This window comes from Suncus etruscus, chromosome X (assembly GCF_024139225.1).
Source record: "Suncus etruscus isolate mSunEtr1 chromosome X, mSunEtr1.pri.cur, whole genome shotgun sequence".
Classification (NCBI taxonomy): Eukaryota; Metazoa; Chordata; class Mammalia; order Eulipotyphla; family Soricidae; genus Suncus; species Suncus etruscus.
The window spans coordinates 19,198,951-19,220,309 of record NC_064868.1 but is presented as its reverse complement, the minus strand read 5'-3'; the positions used below and the strand labels follow the sequence as shown (position 1 = coordinate 19,220,309).

The following is a 21,359-nucleotide window of genomic DNA, read 5'->3' as shown; positions in this document are numbered from 1 at the left end:
ATTTTCAGTTTGACATTATCATAAAAAATATGTATGATGAAGAAAAAAACTCGAGTTGTCAAAGGAATCTCGAGAAGGCAACTATAGCTGGAGAACTCACAATATCTGATTCCAAGATGTACTTAAAGCTAGTGTAACTGATACAGTGTGACAGTGGCAAAAGGACAGGGTCCTGGAACAGAACAGCTAGTCCAGATACATGACCACAGATGCATGGTCAATTGATATTTGACACAGGTACAAAAGAATTTTTAATGCAAGTCATGAATTGTATCACCAGGCCATTGCCCTGGCCCCTTTGATTTCCCCCAAAAAGTATTTTTGAATTTTGAGGTCATACCCAGTGATGCTCAGGGTTTATTCCTGCTCTGCACTCAAGGGATCACTCTTGGCTGTGCTCAGGGGACCATATGAGATGCTGGGAATTGAAGTTAGGTCAGCTACATGTAAGACAAGTACCGTGCCCACTGTACTATCTCTCTGGTCTTATCATTGCCATTTTGAAAGTTAATTTATTTAGCAAATATTGCTTAGAATCACTGAACATTCATTCCTATGTAAAACCAGGAAAGAATAAAATATGACTCACAGTTCTAGAGTGTATGCAATACATGTGGGAGCCCTGAGTTTTTGACCCCTAGCCCTGAATGTCCTGAGCATCACCAGGAGTGGCCCCTCAAAATGGAAAAGAAGAATGAAAGAACCTCATCACTACCTCACATCATGTACTCAAAATGAAATAAACATAGTCCACAGACTCAGATGTAATACCTAAGATAAAATCCATAGAAAATAAAAACAAAAAATTCTTAGAACTTTGTCTCAGGCACCAAAAGCATAGTCCACAATAAATTGATGAATCAGACTTAACAAAAATGAAGTTTTGATTTGAGGTAATCTTCAAAAAAGAAAAATGAGAGGGCCAGAGCGATAGTGCAGTGGTAGGGCATTTGCCTTGTACATGGCTGACCCAGGAGAGACGGGCTTGATCCTCGGCATCCCATATGGTCCCCTAAGCCAGGAGCGATTTCTCAGTGCAGAGCCAGGAGTATCCCCGAGCATCACTGGATGTGTTCCCCCCCCCCCAAAAAAAAAGAGGAGTTGCATTGTAGTTTTTTTGTTTTGTTTTGTTTTTGGACCACACTCGGTGATGTTCGGCGTTACTCCTGGCTATGCACTCAGAAATCGCTCCTGGCTTGGGGGACCATATGGGATGCCAGGGGATCAAACTGTGGTCCTTCCTAGGCTAGCACCACTGCTCCGGCCCCTGCATTGTAGTTTAAATGGTAGAACATGCACTTAGCCTGTTTGAACCCTGAGTTTAGTTTCCAGTAGTGCTCCCACCCCTGCACAGTATCCCATTGCCTGTTCCCCGTCACCTGTCCCCAAGCATCTTCAGGAGTAACTCTGGGAGCCCTCCTGCAAAGCTGAGTGCTTTTGGATACCCGAGAAACATTGTATTTATCCTCCTGTTAAAAATGAAAATGATACTTACCTGGCAGGGGCGCATCCATGATCACGAAGGTGGTTTCCCTAGGGTGAGGCTCGCCCATTGCACTCCGGGCGTGCTGACCCCTGCGATTTCCCCACATGTGGGAAACTCGACTGAGTAATTTATGGTAGTGGGGGATTGCGTGCGCGCTCTCCCCTAAAAAAAAAAATGAAAATGAGGGGCCAGAGAGATAGCATGGAGGTAAGGCGTTTGCCTTTCATGCAGAAGGACTTTGGTTCAAATCCTGGCATCCCATATGGTCCCCTATGCCTGCCAGGGGTGATTTCTGAGCATAGAGACAGGAGTAACCCCTGAGCACTGCTGGGTGTGACCCAAAAACCAAAAAAAAAAAAAAAAAAAAAAAAAAAAAAAAAAAAAAAAGAAAGAAAGAAAGAAAGAAAATGAAACCAGTTTGAGAAAACTCTATGCAAAATAGATATTTACCTGATAAAGAAACTACAAATGAGGGGCCGGAGAGATAGCATGGAGGTAAGGCATTTGCCTTTCATGCAGAAGGTCAGTGGTTCGAATCCCAGCGTCCCTTATGGTCCCCTGAGCCCGCCAGGAGTGATTTCTGAGCATTGAGCCAGGAGTAACCCCTGAGCGCTGCCGGGTGTGACCCAAAAACCAAAAAAACAAAAACAAAACATAACAAAAAAAAAACCTACAAATGAAACACAAAATGAACTCTCAAAACTCAATAAGAATATAAATAACTCAAACCCAGAAAGGCCAAGTATTTGAACATAGTTCATTAAGGAAGATACATAGATGACAAATAAGTATAAGCAAAATTGTTCAGTTTCACAAGCCATTAGGGAAATGCAAATTCAAACCATAATGAAGGGCCTGGAGATGGATCAATTGTAGAGCCTTGCAGGCACTGAATTCACTTCTGCAATCATACCATTTCCCAGCATGGTCCCAGCAGTATTACTGATCGGGATCCCCACCATCATAGCCAAGTAAGTATGTGTAAGTACCACAACTGAAGTTTTGTGACCTCCAATGAACACTGCAAACAAAAGTGGTGAGTCTGGTCCTAGCAATAATAACAAAGGAAAAGGGGTGAGGAATGATAATTTAACAGTAAAATAAAACCATTCTCCTTCACCTATGTTGATCAAGATAAAACAGATCGATAATATCAAGTGATCAGTAAGAAAATTGAACAACTCAAATGTTAGGAGGGATGTAAAGTATTGCTCACTTTGGAAAAGTTTAACAGTATATTTTTGGGAGATTATTTAGTTTGGCGGGTCTACATCTAGCTCAGGAGTTAGACTTTGTGCTCAGGAGTCAATCCTGGTGGTACTTGTGGAACCATATGCAGTGCTGGGGATTGAACGGGGGCAACTGCATGCAAGAAAACCACCTTACCTCTGACCTTTGATCAGGCACATTTTTTCCTTAGATGGGGCAGCAAAAGAAGATCCATTTTAAACAACTGGTAAATTAGGGACTAGGAAGAGAAATCAAAGAGCTGAGCACATACTTTACATGTAATCTCTGACACCCTCCTGCCACCCAGCTTTGGTGGTGGTGCCTACCACTAGTAGGCCCAAGCAATACCCCTTTCCCAGGCCTAGCATTGAACCATCAGGCCTGAACAGGAGGTAGAGTATTTCCATGAGTGGCCCCTAATCCCTGAGCATAGTTTGTGTGGTCCACTGAATGAAAAGCCTGATAAATTAGACTTCATCAAAATGAAGACACCTTTAGAGAATAGAAAGGCAAGCCACTCATTGGGAGACATTTTCTGCAAAGAATATATCTCATAAATAACTTGAATTCAGATTACATAAGAATTTTCTCTGGGGAAAATGAAGTCATAGAATTTGCTTATACATGGATAGATATGGAGAGTATTATGCTGAGTGAATTGAATCAGAGAAAAAGAGATAGACATAGAATGATCATACTCATTTGTGGGATATAAAAACAAACAAAATAGTATGGTAATAATATCCAAAGACAATAGAGGCCAGGAGGATCAGTTCTTGGTAGGAAACTTGCCACAAATAATGTGGAAGTTCAGTTAGAGTAGAGAAGAGACCACTATGACAAAAGTACTTAGAAATGATCACTCTAAACAAGAACTGGATGCTGAAAGGAGATAAAGTGATATGTATGATACCCCTCAGTAACAGTACTGCAAACCACAGTGTCTAAAAGATGTAAAGGAAGAAAGAGGGGGAGAAAGTGAGGGAGGGAGGGAAATAGAACATGAGAGAAGAAAGATGTCTGCCACAGAAGCAGGCAGAAAGGAGGGACTTGGGGAGGGCAGAAGGAAAGTGGGGGAAAATATGCACTGGTGAAAAGGCATTGGACATTGTATGACCGAAAATCATGAACAACTTTGTAACTGTGTATTTTAGGTGATTCAATTAAATAATTTATTTTAAAAATAAAGACAAATTTAAAATAAAATAATTTTTCAGGGGGGCATGCGGCTGACCTGGGTTCGACCCCTTGAATCCTTTTTGGTCCACTGAGCCTGTCACAGTGATTCCTGAGAATAGAGTCCAGAAAAATCCCTGAGCACCACCAGGTGTGGCCCATAAAACAAAAACCCACCAGTTTTCTCTATCAGTACTGTAGTGATTGGACAGTGGGTTTGGTGCCTTTAATATGGTCAAATTGAGTTTAATTCCTGACACTCTATATTGGTCCCCGGAGTCCCTCCAGGAGTGACTCCTGAGTGTGGAGCCAGAAGTAAACCATGAGCACCTCCAGGTGTGCCCTTCAAAATAAAATTGAATTAAAAAAGGATTTTCTTTCTTTTTGTTTGTTTCTGGGCTACACCTGGAGATGCTCAGGGGTTACTCCTGGCTATGCACTCAGAAATCGCTCCTGGCTTGGGGGACCATATGGGACGCCAGGGGATTGAACCGTGGTCCACCACATGCAAGGCAAATGCCCTACTGCTTGCACCACCGCTTCGACCCCCCAAAAGAAATTTCTTTATCAGTAAAAAATAAAAGACCCAAAATAAATATGGACAAAAGATCTTAGGAACTGCATTAAATAGACACAGGAAAATGATGCTTGGTATCATTAATCCTTAATAAAATTAAATACCTCTTCACACTTACCAGAATGGCTTAAAATAAAATGCTATCAAGAGAAATTAAATCCTATTCTTATACATATTCTGACATGAATGTTTATATATAAAAGTACTTTTAATCATAATAGACCCAAACCATATATATAATTATGAACTATGCATATAAAACTATGAACTACCAACATGAATAAACAAATTGTCTAAACAGTGGAATACTACTCAGATAAAATATTGGTTTGTGCAACAATAGACAAAATAACTGGGGTTGGTGCAGTGGCGCAAGGGGTAAGCCTTGCCCGTGCTAGCCTAGAATGGACCGCGGTTTGATCCCCCAGTGTCCCATATGGTCCCCCAAGCCAGGAGCGATTTCTGAGCACATAGCCAGGAGTAACCCCTGGGCATCATTGGGTGTGCCCCCCAAAAGTAAAAAAAATAGACAAAATGATTATTTTGGATGGAATATATAGTAAGGCATTTGTCTCAAACTCAGTCAGTCTGAATTTGATCCCCAGCATCCCATTTGGTCCTTTAAGCCTCACCAGGCATGATATCTGAGCACTATCAGGAGTAACCAAGTAGGTTTTTCCCCTAAAAAAATAATTATGTTCAGTCAAAGAAGGAAGATGACAGGTGAACAGATCAAGAAGCTGTAGAGCTTTAAGAAAGAACAAAGTAATCTAAGTTTAAGGAACATGGATGGAACTAGAGGATATGATGTTAAGTTCAGTTAGAATAAAAGGGTCATAGAAGGTGTTAGGAAATGTTAGACACATTCCTGTATCATCAATTGCATTAGGAAAGGAAATGTAACATAGTAAAGGAGGAATGCCTAGATTACCCTTGAACCCAGAGCCTCTAGAGAAAAAGGACAGAGAAGTAAAGAAATCAAGGAGGGAAGGAAGAAGATGGGCTATGGGAGCACTGGTGATGGAGTTGACATTGGTGGTGGGATTGGTGTTGAAATATTATATGTATAAAACTTAACTATCAATAGCATTGTAAAGCATGATTCTTTAAGTACAGTTTTAAAAAGAATAAAATAGTCAGACATAGAATGATCTCTCTCATATGCAGGACTTAAGATACATATTAGGGCAGCAACAAAGATCCATAGGCAACATAATGGGGGAACTGACACACAATTGAGTTTGAAGGGGTGAAGCGAGATGGGTATAAAGGTGATGGATGTGTCAGAATTATGTCTATGAGAATCTATTATTAATAGAAATGTAAGCTAAAATTTGTCATTTCAACATATGCCAAATATTCTATGTCAATTATACTTCAACTAAACAGCTGAAACTTTTTATATTTTATTTTATATATAATCTTTATTTAAGCAACATGATTACTAGCATGATTGTAGTTGAGTTTCAGTCATAAACAGAACACCCCTCTTCACCAGTATAACACTCCCACTACCTCCTACCTCCTTCCCAACCATTGCCTATATTTGAGACAGGCATTCTACTTCTCTCACTCATTAAGATTGTCATGATAGTTGTTAGTCTAGTTATTTCCCTAACCGCATCACTACTCTGTGGTGAACTTCATATTGTGAGCCAGTCCTTCTGGCCCTCATCTCTATGGTCTCTGGGGATTATTACAATAATGTCTTTATTTTTTCTTAAAACCCATAGATGAGTGAGACTATTTTGTGTCTATCTCTCTCCCTCTGACTTATTTTACTCAGCATAATAGAATCCCTGTACATCCATGTATAGGAAAATTTCATGACTTCATCTTTCCTGATGGCTGCATAATATTCCATTGTATATATGTACCAAGTTTATTTAGTCATTCACCTGTTGAAGGGGATATTGGTTGTTTCCAGAGTCTGACTATTTAAATAATGCTGCAATGAATATAGGTGTGAGGAAGGGATTTTTGAATTGTATTTTTGTATTCCTAGGGTATATCCCTAGCAGTGGTATAGCAGGATCATATGGAAGCTCAATTTGCAATTTTTTTGAGGAATCTCTATATTGCTTTCTATAAAGGCTGAACTAGATGGCATTCCCACCAGCAGTGAATGAGAGTTTTTTCTCTCCACATTCCTGTCAGCACTGATTGATCTTGTTCTTTGTGATGTGTGTCAGCCTCTGTGGTGTGAGATGGTACCTCATTGTAGTTTTGATTTGCATCTCCCTGATGATTAGTGATGTGGAGCATTTTTCTCATGTGCCTTTTGGCCATTTGTATTTCTTCTTTGAGAAAGTGTCTATTCACTTCTTCCCATTTTTTGATGGGGTTAGATGTTTTTTTCTTTCCTGTGAAGTTCTGTCAGTACCTTGTATATTTTCGATATTAGCCCCTTATCTGATGGGTATTGGGTGAATAGTTTTCCCCAATTTGTGGATGGCTTTTGTATCCTAGGCACTATTTCCTTTGAGGTGCAGAAGCTTCTAAGCTTAATATATTCCCATCTGTTTATCTCTGCTTCGACTTATTTGGAGAGTGCTGTTTCTTCCTTGAAGATGCCTTTAGTCTCAATGTCATGGAGTGTTTTACCTATGTGTTGTTCTATATACCTTATGGTTTCAGGCCCAATATCAAGGTCTTTAATCCATTTGGATTTGACTTTTGGCAAGGTGTTAGCTGGGGGTCTGAGTTTGCTTTTTTTGCAAGTGGCTAACCAATTGTGCCAACACCACTTGTTAAAGAGGCTTTCCTTGCTGGATTTTGGATTTCTTGCCCCTCTATCAAAGATTATTTGATTGTATGCCTGGGGAATATTTTCTGAATACTCGTCTACTCTACTGATCTGAGGATCTGTCTTTATTCCAATACCATGCTGTTTTAATAACTATTGCTTTCTAATACAATTTAAAACTGGGGAAAGTAATGCAGCCCATATTTCTTTTCCCAAGGATTGCTTTAGCTATTTGTGGGTGTTTATTGTTCCAAATAAATTTCAGGAGTGTTTGATCCACTTCTTTGTAGAATGTCATGGGTATCTTTAGAGGATTGCATTAAATCTGTACAATGCTTTGGGGAGTATTGCCATTTTAATGATATTAATCTTGCCAATCCATGACAGGGTATGTGTCTCCATACTTTTTTAAATTAAATTTTATGTATCATATATTGAGAATATTTTTCCCTGGCCCAGTTTTCTCTCTTTTTTTTTCTTTTTGTTTTTGGGCCACACCCGGCGGTGCTCAGGGGTTACTCCTGGCTGTCTGCTCAGAAATTGCTCCTGGCAGGCATGGGGGACCATATGGGACACCAGGATTCAAACCAACAACCTTTGGTCCTGGATCGGCTGCTTACAAGGCAAACGCCGCTGGGCTATCTCTCTGGGCCCCTGGCCCAGTTTTCTAAGTGAAGATTATATGCACAGCATTTTTTGCATATGCTGTTATCAGAAATAGACAAACAAGTCAAAAGACTGTCATGTAAATTATTCATCTTTTTACTTGCATTATTAAAAATTTTCATTGATTGTATTTAAGCATTTGTATAAAATGTTTTAGTACATTTCCTTCCTTCATTCCTTCGTTCATTCGTTCGTTCGTTCGTTCCTTCCTTTCCTCCCTCCCTCCCTCCCTCCCTCCCTCCCTCCCTCCCTCCCTCCTTCCTTCCTTCCTTCCTTCCTTCCTTCCTTCCTTCCTTCCTTCCTTCCTTCCTTCCTTCCTTCCTTCCTTCCTTCCTTCCTTCCTTCCATCCTTTCGCCACACCCAGTGATGCTCAGGTTACTCCTGGCTCTACACTCAGAAATCATTCCTGGTAGACTCAGGGGGACCGTATAGGATGCCGGGGATCGAACCCGGATGGGCTTCATGCCAGGCAAATGCCCTACCTGCTGTGCTATCACTCTGGCAAAAAGTCCTATTAAACATTAATTTCACTAACATGGAGCTTCAAGTTGAACCAAATGATAGAAAAAAAATGAGGTTGTATCAGAGAAAAAATTAGCTTGTTCCTCCTATTCTTCATATGCACAGGCAAACATTTTTCGACATTTAAGGAGTCATATTCCTTTCTTAAAAGATAACTGAAAAGTTATAATACTAGATGAAAATTTAATTATAAAGGCAATATCCAAATATGAATTTATGGTGTCCACACACCTTTTTGGGGGGCTATGGTGCTTAAGATGGTTGTGTATCTTGGCTGTGATACTTGTACTCACTTGGTTGTAGAGGTTTGATTTCAGGGAATCCCAAATGCAAAGCCTCTGAAATTACACTTAGCATACATGATGTCAGCCATTGAGCTCACAGCCCCACTGGCCTCACATTCAGAAGACAACATTCCACTAGCAAAATCCCTCTGGGTCCTCATTTAATCTTCTCTTTATCCTTTTCTTCTCTTTTTCCTTCCTCTTTTCCTTCTTTCTCTTCTTCGTCCCCCTCACCCCCACTATACCCAGTAGTGTCCAGGATTTCTGCTACTGAATCTGTGCTCCAAGATCACTTCTGGTGGGACTCAGGAGACCATATTTGTGCCAGGGTTTAATAAAGGTCTGCGCATGCAAGGCAAGCACCTTATCTGCTATACTATTCCCATCCCTTCCTTGGGATTTTCTATGTGAATAATTTGTCATTTGAAAATAGGGATGATTTGTATTCTTTCTTTCCAGTCTATATTTCATTTCTTTTTATTTGTTTTTCAGCCAAACCAGGCAGTGGTCAGGGGTTACTCCTGGCTCTGTACTCAGTTATCACTTCTGGATGTGCTTGGGGAACTATATGAAATGCCAGGGATCGAACCTGGGCTGGCTGTAAGTAAGGCAAATGCCTTCCCATTGTACTATCTCTATGGGCACTCATTTCTCTTTCTTACTGCATCAGTGAATATGTTGATTTAATTGCTGGGAGAGCAGCATCATTGCTCTGTTCTTGGTATGAGCAAGTGGTCAGTCTTAATTCATTCGACATGTTAGTTCTAGGGGTTTTAAAAAATAGGGGCAGGTACCAGAGTGACACTATACCCAGTAGGGTATTTGCCTTATACATGGTCTACCTGGGTTTGATCCTTGGCACCAAATATGATTCCCCCAAGCCTGCCAGGAATGCAGAGTCAGGAGTTAGATTTGAGCACCACCAGGTGCCCCCCCACCCACAATAGGGGCAACTCTATGTTGAATTAAATAAATAACGATGGGGCTGGATGGCGATGGATGGAGGCCTTTGTGCTTAGGCCCCAGCCACGTGGCTTCATCTCCCATCCAGCTGGCGGGTTCCAGGCCCAGGTGATCGGCGTAATCAAGACTCACTCACAGGCAGGCTTCAGGAAGCATTAACTTTATTCATGCCCTATTCACCACATGTGTGTGGCCTATCTCATAACCTTTTAAGCACTAGTTATTCTTGGCCCTGCATCTAAACTCCTTTCAGCCATCTTCCCTTTGGGCTCCATGCTGGTCAAAGACCAGAACACAGAAACCCAGAAGCCAGAGCGCACAGCAGCGCAAAAAGGGCAAAGAGCCAAAAAGGCCCCGAATCCCCTTGGTTCCGCCTTATCTAACATTTCCCAGACCCCTCCCAGGAATGGGAGGGGCTCGCAGGTAAAGTTACACCTATTATCCGGTTCCCAAGACCCCTCCCAGAAAAGGGTGGGTCTAGGGTCTTAAATAGGTACACCCACATTTCCTCCTTTTCTTAATATTTTTATGCACCAACGTAATAGAGTGAAAATTAATATACCAGCCCTTTTCAAAAACATATTTTTGCAAAATATACTCTACACCTGTAACCTAAAATTCTATTAATGCTTTTTTACCAAGCACTATTCCGGAACTTTTATGTTCCTATACTTTTAAACTATATTGGGGGAACTTCATTGTTCCTATACCTTTCCTATACACAAGTACTCCAGCATACATGCATAACATACATTTTAAAAACAGGCTAAGTACATTAAAATACACAGTAAAACATTTTGCAATAGAAAATATTAACTTTGAAAGACAACAAAACACATTTACATCATAAAGAAAATGACTAAGACAAAGATGCAGGTGGTTAGAAATTAGATGTTAAACTGTATTACCTTCCTTTTATTTTTATTTTTTTTTAACCACTAACTAACTAAAAGTTATTCCATCACCAACTATGAGTAAACTATAAAATTACCTGCTAAGTTCCTACACCTAAAATCATAGTTTAAATGATTAATTTGTTTCACGCTGATCTCACCACGTTGATTTCACCATGTGGCTTTTGTAAATTTTTAGAGTTTAGATGCTGGTTTGTCCCACGCTGATCTCACCACGTGGCTTCTGTAAACTTTTAAAGTTCAGATGTTGGTTTGTCCCACGCTGATCTTACCACGTGGCTTCCTTCCGTAGTTCCAGGCTCCGCTGCCAGTTTGTGATCTGGAGCGTGGATTTCAGGTTTTTCGCTTTTCCGGGCAAAGCTGAGCCCAGCCGAGCCGAGCCGCTTTAGGAATAATTAGAAGCTTTTCGCCGCTTTTTTCCTCCGGGCGGCACTTTGGACGGTTTTTCTTGGCCACAGCTTTTTTGCAGAGGGCTTTTGGATGTCCAGAGTTGTAAAAGTCCAGTCCGAAGTTTTCAAAGTCGAAATCCAAATTTAAGCCGCAGGTCATTTTCAGAAAATCAGTCCACTTTAAATACAGTCTTTTTTCTCCTCCGTTTCCAATTTAAGCTTTTAATTAGTTTTCGTACAGGCCGAGGTTTTTGTTTTTTGTAACAAAGTCTCAGTTCTGGGCCTGGGCCTGGGCTGGAGGTGATGCAAGCTTTAACCTTTCTCCTTCCAGTTGCCCTTCTGCCCCTAGAAGGGGTTGCGGCCATCTTTGAACATGGCTTCACGTGGCCAAACACTTTGGGCTGACTGCATCTGAACAAAGCGAAAATCAAACAGAAGAGCAGAAATCTCACCATTTTCGCTGTTTTCTTGGGTCCAGGATTCAGGTCAAAGTTCGGAGCGCCATTTGTTGAATTAAATAAATAACGATGGGGCTGGATGGCGATGGATGGAGGCCTTTGTGCTTAGGCCCCAGCCACGTGGCTTCATCTCCCATCCAGCTGGCGGGTTCCAGGCCCAGGTGATCGGCGTAATCAAGACTCACTCACAGGCAGGCTTCAGGAAGCATTAACTTTATTCATGCCCTATTCACCACATGTGTGTGGCCTATCTCATAACCTTTTAAGCACTAGTTATTCTTGGCCCTACATCTAAACTCCTTTCAGCCATCTTCCCTTTGGGCTCCATGCTGGTCAAAGACCAGAACACAGAAACCCAGAAGCCAGAGCGCACAGCAGCGCAAAAAGGGCAAAGAGCCAAAAAGGCCCCGAATCCCCTTGGTTCCGCCTTATCTAACATTTCCCAGACCCCTCCCAGGAATGGGAGGGGCTCGCAGGTAAAGTTACACCTATTATCCGGTTCCCAAGACCCCTCCCAGAAAAGGGTGGGTCTAGGGTCTTAAATAGGTACACCCACAACTCTATATCAACTTGAGGAAGTTACTTGAATTTTTAGTTTGTAGAATTTATTATGGGATGGTATTTAATTTTGTTGATGGTCTTCATCAAATATATAATCATGTGATTATACTTAGTTTGTTAATAAAATGGATTATACATATTAAATTTTGAATACTGAACCCTTATTTCCTGAAATAAATCCCATTTAATTATACCAGTCTATGTGTTTTTTTGGGGGGAAGGGATTTGGGTCATAACTTGAGCGCTCAGGCCTTACTCCTGGCTCTGTGCCCAAGGTTCTTCCCTGGTAGGGTTTGGGGGACCATATGTGGTACAGGGGATTCTAATTTAGGTCAGCCATATGCAAGACAAGTGCTCTATCCCATACTATCTCTCTGGTTCTTGTTGATTTAAAATATAAAGTATAAACCCCTCTAGCCCCTTTGGCCAGTGGGTCTGTAGATGCAGGATAATGGTGGAGAAATAATTCACAGTCAGGTAAAGTTTTATCGGAGTCAGCTTGCTTTATTACCTCGCACCTTTTCTCCACCATGAGTCTCTGTGCCATGCCTGTCTAACTTATGTCTTTCTCCCAGGAGCTCTGTCTCTCTTTATGCTATTCCTCTTTCTTCATCCAGGCAGACTCTCTTATTCTTTATTCAAACTAACTGACCCGACCCAGGTGTGGGTGAGTCTCAACATCCAGGTGGGATTAATATCTCAAAGGAAATCTTAGGTAAGAGAATTGGGGGAAGGGATACCCTACATTTTCCAGCTCCTTTGTTTTACAAAACAAAACAAATAAATGAGACAAGTTACAAAACTTTTGTTTTCCTATTTTCCACCAGAGGCAGGAACTCCATATCAGAACCCAAAGTATCAAAATTTAAATTGTACACAAGTCTTCTCAAAACAATCAGCCTTCTTCACATCTTATACATATCACAAAATTTTCCCCTAGACTTCTCTTAGCATAAAAATAGAACTTTTCTGCAGATACACTTAGAGTTTGAAAATTCAGCATTATTACATCAAGCACTGTTAACGAGTCTAGAAATCCGAGTTTCTTTCCATAAACTTCTCTAAACAAAAATCACAAGAACATTTCTGCAGATAATACAGTTTGAAAATAAGTTGCTACATAAGTTACACTATAAAACATCATAGCAATCGGAAACATTCACTAGGATAGCTGAGAACTGTTAAAACTAACAACAAACAACTAAAGTTAGATACAAAATTTTCTGTTTCCAGTGGGGCTTAGAACAACAAAGTAAGATCCATACAGATAAAACACATTTTTGGGAGGGGTCACACCAATGGCGCTCAGGGGTTACTCTTGCCTCTGCATTCAGAAATCGCTCCTGGCAGGCTCAGGGGATCATATGGGATGCCGGGATTCGAACCACCGACCTTCTGCATGCAAGGCAAACACCCTACCGCCCTACCACTGTGCTATCTCTCTGGACCCCATAAATAAAACACATTTTAGCCAGCAAGATAATGACCAATGCAAATAGGGTCAAGAGATAAACCTGAAACCAAGTTAAGATGCAGGAGGTTCTAAAAACAGTTTCTCCTCAGTTGTGCTTCCTCTGGGCTTGTATCTTCAATCTCCACCTTCTTATTCTGTGTTATGCTGCTAAGGTCGTCTGGGCCAGAATCTGGGTTGGGGGCTGTTGGTCCCCTTCCAAAGGAGCTTTCTTTATTGGCTCCTTTCCCAGTCAGTGATTTCTATAGGTTTCTGTAGATTGGGAGGCTGAGGTCCTCAGAAGAAGCACCTTTGGTAGAAGAAGGCTGGAGTCTCGGCCTCTGGAGGACTGTTCGGAATCTTCAGCTCTCCCCCTTCACCGTCTGCTCTCCTGCCTGAAGGTGTCTCCGCCATGTTTAGAGCAGGCACCATGTGGGCCAATATTCTGGGCTCTCCATTCTCAGTCTGGCTCAAAAAGGCCTTGACTGGCCACCAGAGGGTGAAGGCACTCACCATTGATGAGGTCTTCTTGGGTTCTAGGGTCTTGTGTCTGTGTTCAGGCACCAGTTGTTGATTAAAATATAAAATATAAAGTTACATACTAATTTTTGAATATTGAACCCTTACTTCCTGAAATAAATCCCATTTAATTATACCAGTCTGTGTTTTTTTTGGGGGGGAAGGAATTTGGGCCATAACCTGAGCGCTCAGGCCTTACTCTTGGCTCTGTGCCCAAGGTTCTTCCCTGGCAGAGTTTTGGGGACCATATGTGGTACAGGGGCTTCTAACCTAAGTCAGCCATATGCAAGACAAGTGCTCTACCCCATACTATCTCTCTGGCTTCAACTGTATACTTCTTTTAATTTAGTTTTTATTTATTTATTTTTGTTTCTTTTAATTTATTGTTGTATTTAAGAGATATGTTAGCTTTTGGGGCTGGAGAGATAGCATGGAGGTAAGGCATTTGCCTTGCATGCAGAAGGTTGGTGGTTTGAATCTCGGCATCCCATATGGTCCCCTGAGCCTGCCAGGAGCGATTTCTGAGTGCAGAGCTAGGAGTAACCCCTGAGCACTGCCGAGTGTGACACAAAAACAAACAAACAAAAAAAGATGTTAGCTTTTAGGGAGAGGGGTTGGGTTATACCTGGAGGTTCTCAGGGATGCTTCCTGCTATATCCTGGAGGTGCTCAGGACACTACACAGGGTTGGCTGCATGCAGGGCAAGCAAGCACCCTAACTTCCGTATTATCTCTCTGGTTCATTTTTTTGTTCTTTATTTTTATGGGAAGAGGGAACTCCCAGTGGTTATCAGGTGGCCTAATGCTCCCACTCAGGCCCTTGTGCTGAATCACTAGCACAGTTGCTTGAGAATAGGCCAGTGGTTCTGTACAAGGGCCCGATGATACTGTGCTGCTTGGTGCCTGATTGGTGCTGGGCCAGGCCATCTGGGTGTTTCTGGGCTATCTGGGTGATTCTGAGGACCTCCAAGATCACAGCTGGTTGTGCTCTGGGATTTTAGGGCTGTACCCAGAAATGCTTGGTGGACCATGTGGTGGTGGAATTCAACTCAAATTCAGTGTCACATGTACTCTAATCCATTCATTATTGTTTTAATAGGTACCATATCCAGTAGTGCTTGAAGTTGGGATCATTACCAGAAAAGCTTGTCCATATATGCAGGCATAGACACCATGGTGAGATGCTTGGAAGCCACCAGGATTATGTTCAGGGGTACTGGGGGGCATGTGGTTGCTGGAATGAATTATAGCCTTTCACAAGCTAGGCACGTGCTTTACCATTTGAGCTACTTCCTCAAACCCTCCATTGCTAAATTTGTTTTGGTTTTGGGTCACACCAGTTTTTGAGTCTGGGGGGGCTATATGACGATCAAACCTGAGTTGGTTACATGCAACCCAAGTGCCTCACCTGCTGTTCTATTGCTTAGGCCCTCTCAGTTTGATACATTTTTGAGGAATTTGTGTCTGGAGTTAGTGATACTGTTCTGTGATTTTTCTTCATTGTACTTTTTTTTGTTGTTGTTTGTTTTGGGCTACACTTGGCAGTACTCAGGGCTTATTCCTGGCTCTGTGCTCAGGAATCACTTCTGGTGGGCTCAGGAGACAATATGGGATGTTGGAGAATCGAACTCTGGTAGGCTGCATGCCAGGCAAACACCCTTCCCATTGTATTATGGCTCTGGCACCACTCCTTGTACTTCTTTGGTCTGGTTTTGGTATAATACGGTCTTATAAATGAGTACTAACTATTCCCTCTCTTCAATTTTCTGTGTCAGTTTCTGTAGAACTGACACTTATCTCATAGTCTCAAAGCTGTAAGATATCCTTAAAATCACAAATATATTTTTTATCCCAAGCTGTGCTCAAGGGACAGGAGAAACTCTCAGCAATACTTGGCCAACTGGGCATAGTGGTTCAATGCTCATGCCCACTGGTACAATGCTGTTCAGGCCTAAAAGTGCTGGGGGAGCCACTAGGGCTATATCCCCTGGCACTTGAAGGGCCATGTGGTGCCAGGGATCAAACTCGGGTTACTGCATCTGCGGGCCATGCACCTCTGGCCATTAAGCTCTCTTGTGGGCTCCTAGAATCACCCAGGCTTTGTTTGGAACCTTGGTTTGATGCCCTACCTGCTGTGCTATCACTCCAGCCTCTTAAATGATGCTTCTTGAACCCAGGGGTGTGGCAGTGGGAGAACACCTGCCTGGCAGTTGTCAGCCCAAAAGTTCCATGCTCAGCTTTTTTTTGTCACACCCAGCAGCACTCAGGGTTTACTCCTGGCTCTACACTCAGAAATTGGTCCTGGCAGGCTCGGGGACCATATGGGATGCCGGGATTTGAATCACTGTCCTTCTGCATGCAAGGCAAATGTCTTACCTCCATGCTATCTCTCCAGCACCATGCTCAACTCTTTACTACATGACTTGGGTGATTGATTCCATGGGACGCAGCCCTGCTGATAGGGTCCCAGCACTACAACCAGGGTGCTACTTCTGGCACATTACAACCAAACTATTACAGTTGTGAGCCCATGACCAAAATGTGTGAGCCCAATGAGCAACCAAATGTGAGTACAACCATCAGTATGGGCCACCCCTGATAGCTGCAGCAACAATTACACATAAAAGGGAAGGGGGAGAAAGAAAATAATTATCTTTTGATGCCAAGAAAAAAGAAGATAGAGGGTTCAGAAGTAATTGAAAAGTAATTTCCTTAAGGAATAGCCAAAGGAACAGAACCTGAAAACTGGTTTCCAGAATTAATTGAGCAGCAGGGCAGGGTGGGTAGGTTGAGGGTTGGAAGACTGTATTAGGAAACCCTTTAATTAACAGGATTGCAAATCATGTTGCTTGAAATGAAACTTTTTTAAAAAAGTAATTTCCTATGAAATTGACATTTTCATGCTTCACTGCAATATTAAATAAAAAAATGAAAATGAATTTAAATACTGAGAAAATCTGTTCATTTATGTATTGATTTTTTTGTCATGCCAGGAATCAAGCCTAGTTTCCCTGCATGCATGGTAGGTTTTCTATTGATAAACCCCTTCATGGCCCCTTAAGCCTGAACTAAAGTAATACATGCTGGTGAATCTCAGGTTGTTTTTCAGTAGAAAATAACTCTGAGGCAAGTATTCTGAGGCAAGCAATTTATTCAGCATGTACATTAACCAACCAACCAACCAACCAACCAACCAAAGAAACAAAAATAATCAGAATAAAGAAGGTATGGGCTGGGGCTTAAGAAATAGTACAGTGGGTAGAGCACTTGCCTTGCATGTTCCCTACTTGGGGTTTGATTCCTGGAACCTCATATGATCCTCCAAGAGTACCAGCAATGATTTTTGAGTGCAGAGCCAGGAATAGCCCTTAAACATAGCCAGGTGTGGCACAGAAACAAACAAAAATATCAAAGGTATTGGGAAAGCAAGATAAGGAAGCAAATTCATGAATGGGTGCTATTAAGTCTGTTCCCATTGTGAAGTGACTAAGACAATGATGCTGGGAAAGTTCTGAGAGCTAGTCTGTGTCTGTCTGTCTGTCTCTCTATTTCACTCTCTCTATCTTACATACACATAGTGAAGACAAGAGTTTTTCCACTAAAAGCAGAGGAACTGCTATATTTAAATACCAGCCAGCTTTCTTTCAGGCCTCTGGGTACTCACATCTCCTGGGATGTGAGGTCCTTCTGGCCTGATGCATAAAAACAAACTTCAGGCTGCTTACCACAACCAGCATCAAATGAACTGTGTTTTGGTCCCAATACTTACTCCCTTTTCACATTTAGTATTTGTCTCTTAATAACAATGCTCAGGGAATAATTACTCCTGGCTCTGCACTCATCTTTACTTTTGAGGGCTCAGGCACATGGGATACCGGGCATTCAACTTAGGTCAGCTGTGTGGCAGGCAAACGCTTTATCTGCTATACTATCACTCCAGCCCCAACTCTTTTTTTTTTTTTTTGGTTTTTGGGCCACACCCTGTGAGGCTCAGGGGTTACTCCTGGCTATGCGCTCAGAAGTTGCTCCTGGCTTCTTGGGGGACCATATGGGACGCCGGGGGATTGAACCGCGGTCCGTCCTAGGCTAGCGCAGGCAAGGCAGGCACCTTACCTCCAGCGCCACCGCCCGGCCCCACCAACTCTTTTTTTTAATAAAAAAATTTTCTTTTGGTTTTTGGGTCACACCTGGCAGCACTCAGGGGTTCCTCCTGGCTCTATGCTCAGAGATCACTCCTGGCAGGCTCGAGGGACCATATGGGATGCCGTGATTCAAACTACCGACCTTCTGAATGCAAGGCAAACACGTTACCTCCATGCTATCTCTCCGGCCCTTTTTTTTTTTGTGTGTGTTTTTTTTTTTGTGTTTTTTTTTGGGTCACACCCGGCAGTGCTCAGGGGTTATTTCTGGCTCCAGGCTCAGAAATTGCTCCTGGCAGGCACAGAGGACCATATGGGGCGCCGGGATTTGAACCGATGACCTCCTGCATGAAAGGCAAACGCCGTACCTCCATGCTATCTCTCCGGCCCCTCTCCGGCCCTTTTTAATACAATTTTAATTTAAACACCATGGTTTACAAAACTATCAATAACAGGACTTTATGCATACAATGTTCCATTGCCAAATTCCACCACCAGTTTCACTTTCTTTTCCCTAGTGTCCCCACATTCCCTCCCACTCCTCCTTGACAGGCATTTCTGTTTGTTTGTTTGTTTGGTTTAATTTTGGGGCCATGCCTGGTGGTGGTCAGAACTTATTCCTGGTTCTGTAGTCTGGGGTCATTCCTGGAAGGTTTGGAGGACCATATAAGATGCTGGAGATCAAACCCAGGTCAACTGCACATAAGGCAAGTGCCCTACCCACTGTACTATCACTCTGGCTCTAATAGGAACATTTTAAATTTGATTGTAATAGTTTGGCTCCACTCTTTTTGTGGCTCTGTGACTCTAAACAAAATTATGTGTGGGTCTGTGACTCTACACAAAACATTTTAAAAATCTTGATTTCTCAAGGTTTATGTTTTAAAAGCTGTCTAGTATTGGTTCAGATGCATGCAAGCTAGTGTCCTATCTGCACTACTATCGCTCTTGTCCCTGAAATGAATTTTTTGAAACAGTGTCCCCTTCTCCCAGTTTGTTATTGCAATAAGAGTTGCACACATACATAGCTGTGTGGCTCACGGTTATGGCAGTGTGGTGCTCCTTGTCAATAGCACATGCAAGCCTCTAGTTACAGAATTTGTTGGTTCTTGCTGGGTACACAACCAGGATTTATACCCATAAAGTATGACCATAAAACACTGCTACAGAACACATCCTTTAGTACATGCTACATCTACAGAACAAGGACACAAAGTATGCCAAGACTGTCTGTCTGTGGACCATGACTGTGGAGCATGCGAATGATGACTATCTACCCTGCACATCCACAGTGCCTCCCTATGCTATGCATCTCCAGTCTTCCGCTGTGTGTGTCTATGGAGCACAGCCATGAAGTTTAGGCCATTCCCTTATATTTTGCAGAGTGGATGCTTGCTGTCTCCTGGAAGGTTACCCACAGTCTAAGCTTAACATTACTGATGCCCATTCAAGAAAGCCCCAAGGCTGGGAGATGTTCAAAGGGTGAACTTTTGTATGCAGGAGACTCAGGTTCAGTCACTGGCGCTGCATGGTCCTTTTGAACACTGGGCTGGTAGTCTAGTATGGCCCCCCCAAAGAAACAAAAACAGACACTGGGTCTCTAAGTTAAGGCTTAGTAAATTGTGGCAAAAGGATTTAGATTTCAGAAACAGTCTTTAATCGTCACTTTGGAATTCACCAGTTGAGCAACCTTGAAACTTGGAACTTGTAGAATGCCTGTTTCTTGTGTCCTGAGGATTCCCTGCTGTATGCTTGTGTTTTTTTTTTTTTTGGTTTTTGGGCCACACCCGGTGGTGCTCAGGGGCTACTCCTGGCTGTCTGCTCAGAAATAGCTCCTGGCAGGCACGGGGGACCATATGGGACACCGGGATTCGAACCAACCACCTTTGGTCCTGGATTGGCTGCTTGCAAGGCAAATGCCGCTGTGCTATCTCTCCGGGCCCTGCTTGTGTTGTTTTAATATAAATTAAGGAGTCCTAGAGTTGGTGTGGGGATGGTGAGGAAAATAAAAAAAAGTTGTTTAGTATTTATTTAGTACACTGCAGTGGTCTTCTAATGATGTCATTACATATTAAGAGTTTTATGAATAAGAAAAAAACAGTGGTCATAGGTTCAGTTGGAAGTGGAGTTGTGTGTGTGCGCACCAGAATGGTAAAGGTTCAGGTATCTGGCAGGGTAGACTAGGTACCTACCTGAGTGGGGAAGAGAATAACATTTGGAGACAGATAAATTACTATCCAGAGAAAGATACATATGGTTTTGGAGGGAAAATATGACTACCATGATTTAATTTATTAAAAAATAGCTTCAATTATAGAAACATAATACTATAGGTGATATTGTAAAATTTTCATCCAAAGTGATACTTTTAATGTCTGCCTTCAGAAATAATCTGTGAAAGCAATGTGTGGTAATTGCACAGGGCACTTTTTATTCACTTTATTGCACAAACTGAGTAGCATCATCTGATCCCATTTGCTTTTGCATGTTAAAAAATACATTGACTTGTGCTAAACAGGAAAGTACTCAGAATGAGAAAAAAGTAATGGATTACATGCTGAGAATAACCAATGAATTAATATTTAAAGTTTCTCAAGAGATGATGTCATATTAAAACTCCTCAGGACAGATAGTATAATAGCATTACTCAGAGGTTTCCGGAAATGCTGATCCAACATCTTTTTAATACTGGAGGCTTTTTATTTATAGAAACCGGTAATAATTATTGAACTAAACAAGCTTGGGGTTGTGTTTAAATTTTTTTTTTTAGTATTCCATGACGAAACCATATTTTTTCAATTTGGTTCATAACCACATCTTGCTATTTTTACTTTTAAGTTTCTTGTACATATCTCTGCAACTGTTAGAGAATTATTTATTTTTGGTTGGTCCAGCCCTGGAAGTGCTCTGGGGTTACTTCTGGCTCTGTTCTCAGGAATCACTCTTAGTGTTGCTTGGGGGACCATATGGGATGCCAGAGCTCAAACCTGGGTTGGCCATGTGCAAAGCAAGCACCCTACCCACTGTACTATCTATTGCTTTGGCACAAATGTTAGGGAAATTTGGAGAATATAATTTGACAGGTTAATTTTAATGCCAAAGACTGTCATAATTTAATATTACCAGGGAGAAATGAATATTCAATTTTCAGAAAAATACAAAAGGAAATGACTTCTTTTGGAGAACTTTAAAAATACTATACATGAATATTTAAAATGTAATGTCATTTTTATGAATCATAGCTGAATATAATACTAAAAACTTATAGTCTAGGTCTGA

At 41.8% G+C, this 21,359-nt stretch overlaps 1 non-coding gene across 1 annotated transcript; it reads left to right on the top strand.

Moving 5' to 3' along the window:
• The first annotated feature begins 1,487 nt into the window (after positions 1 to 1,487).
• LOC125999764 (U1 spliceosomal RNA) lies at positions 1,488 to 1,651 on the top strand. The gene has a single exon (XR_007492235.1). It is a non-coding gene; the product is annotated as a U1 spliceosomal RNA (small nuclear RNA).
• Positions 1,652 to 21,359: the final 19,708 nt, after the last annotated feature.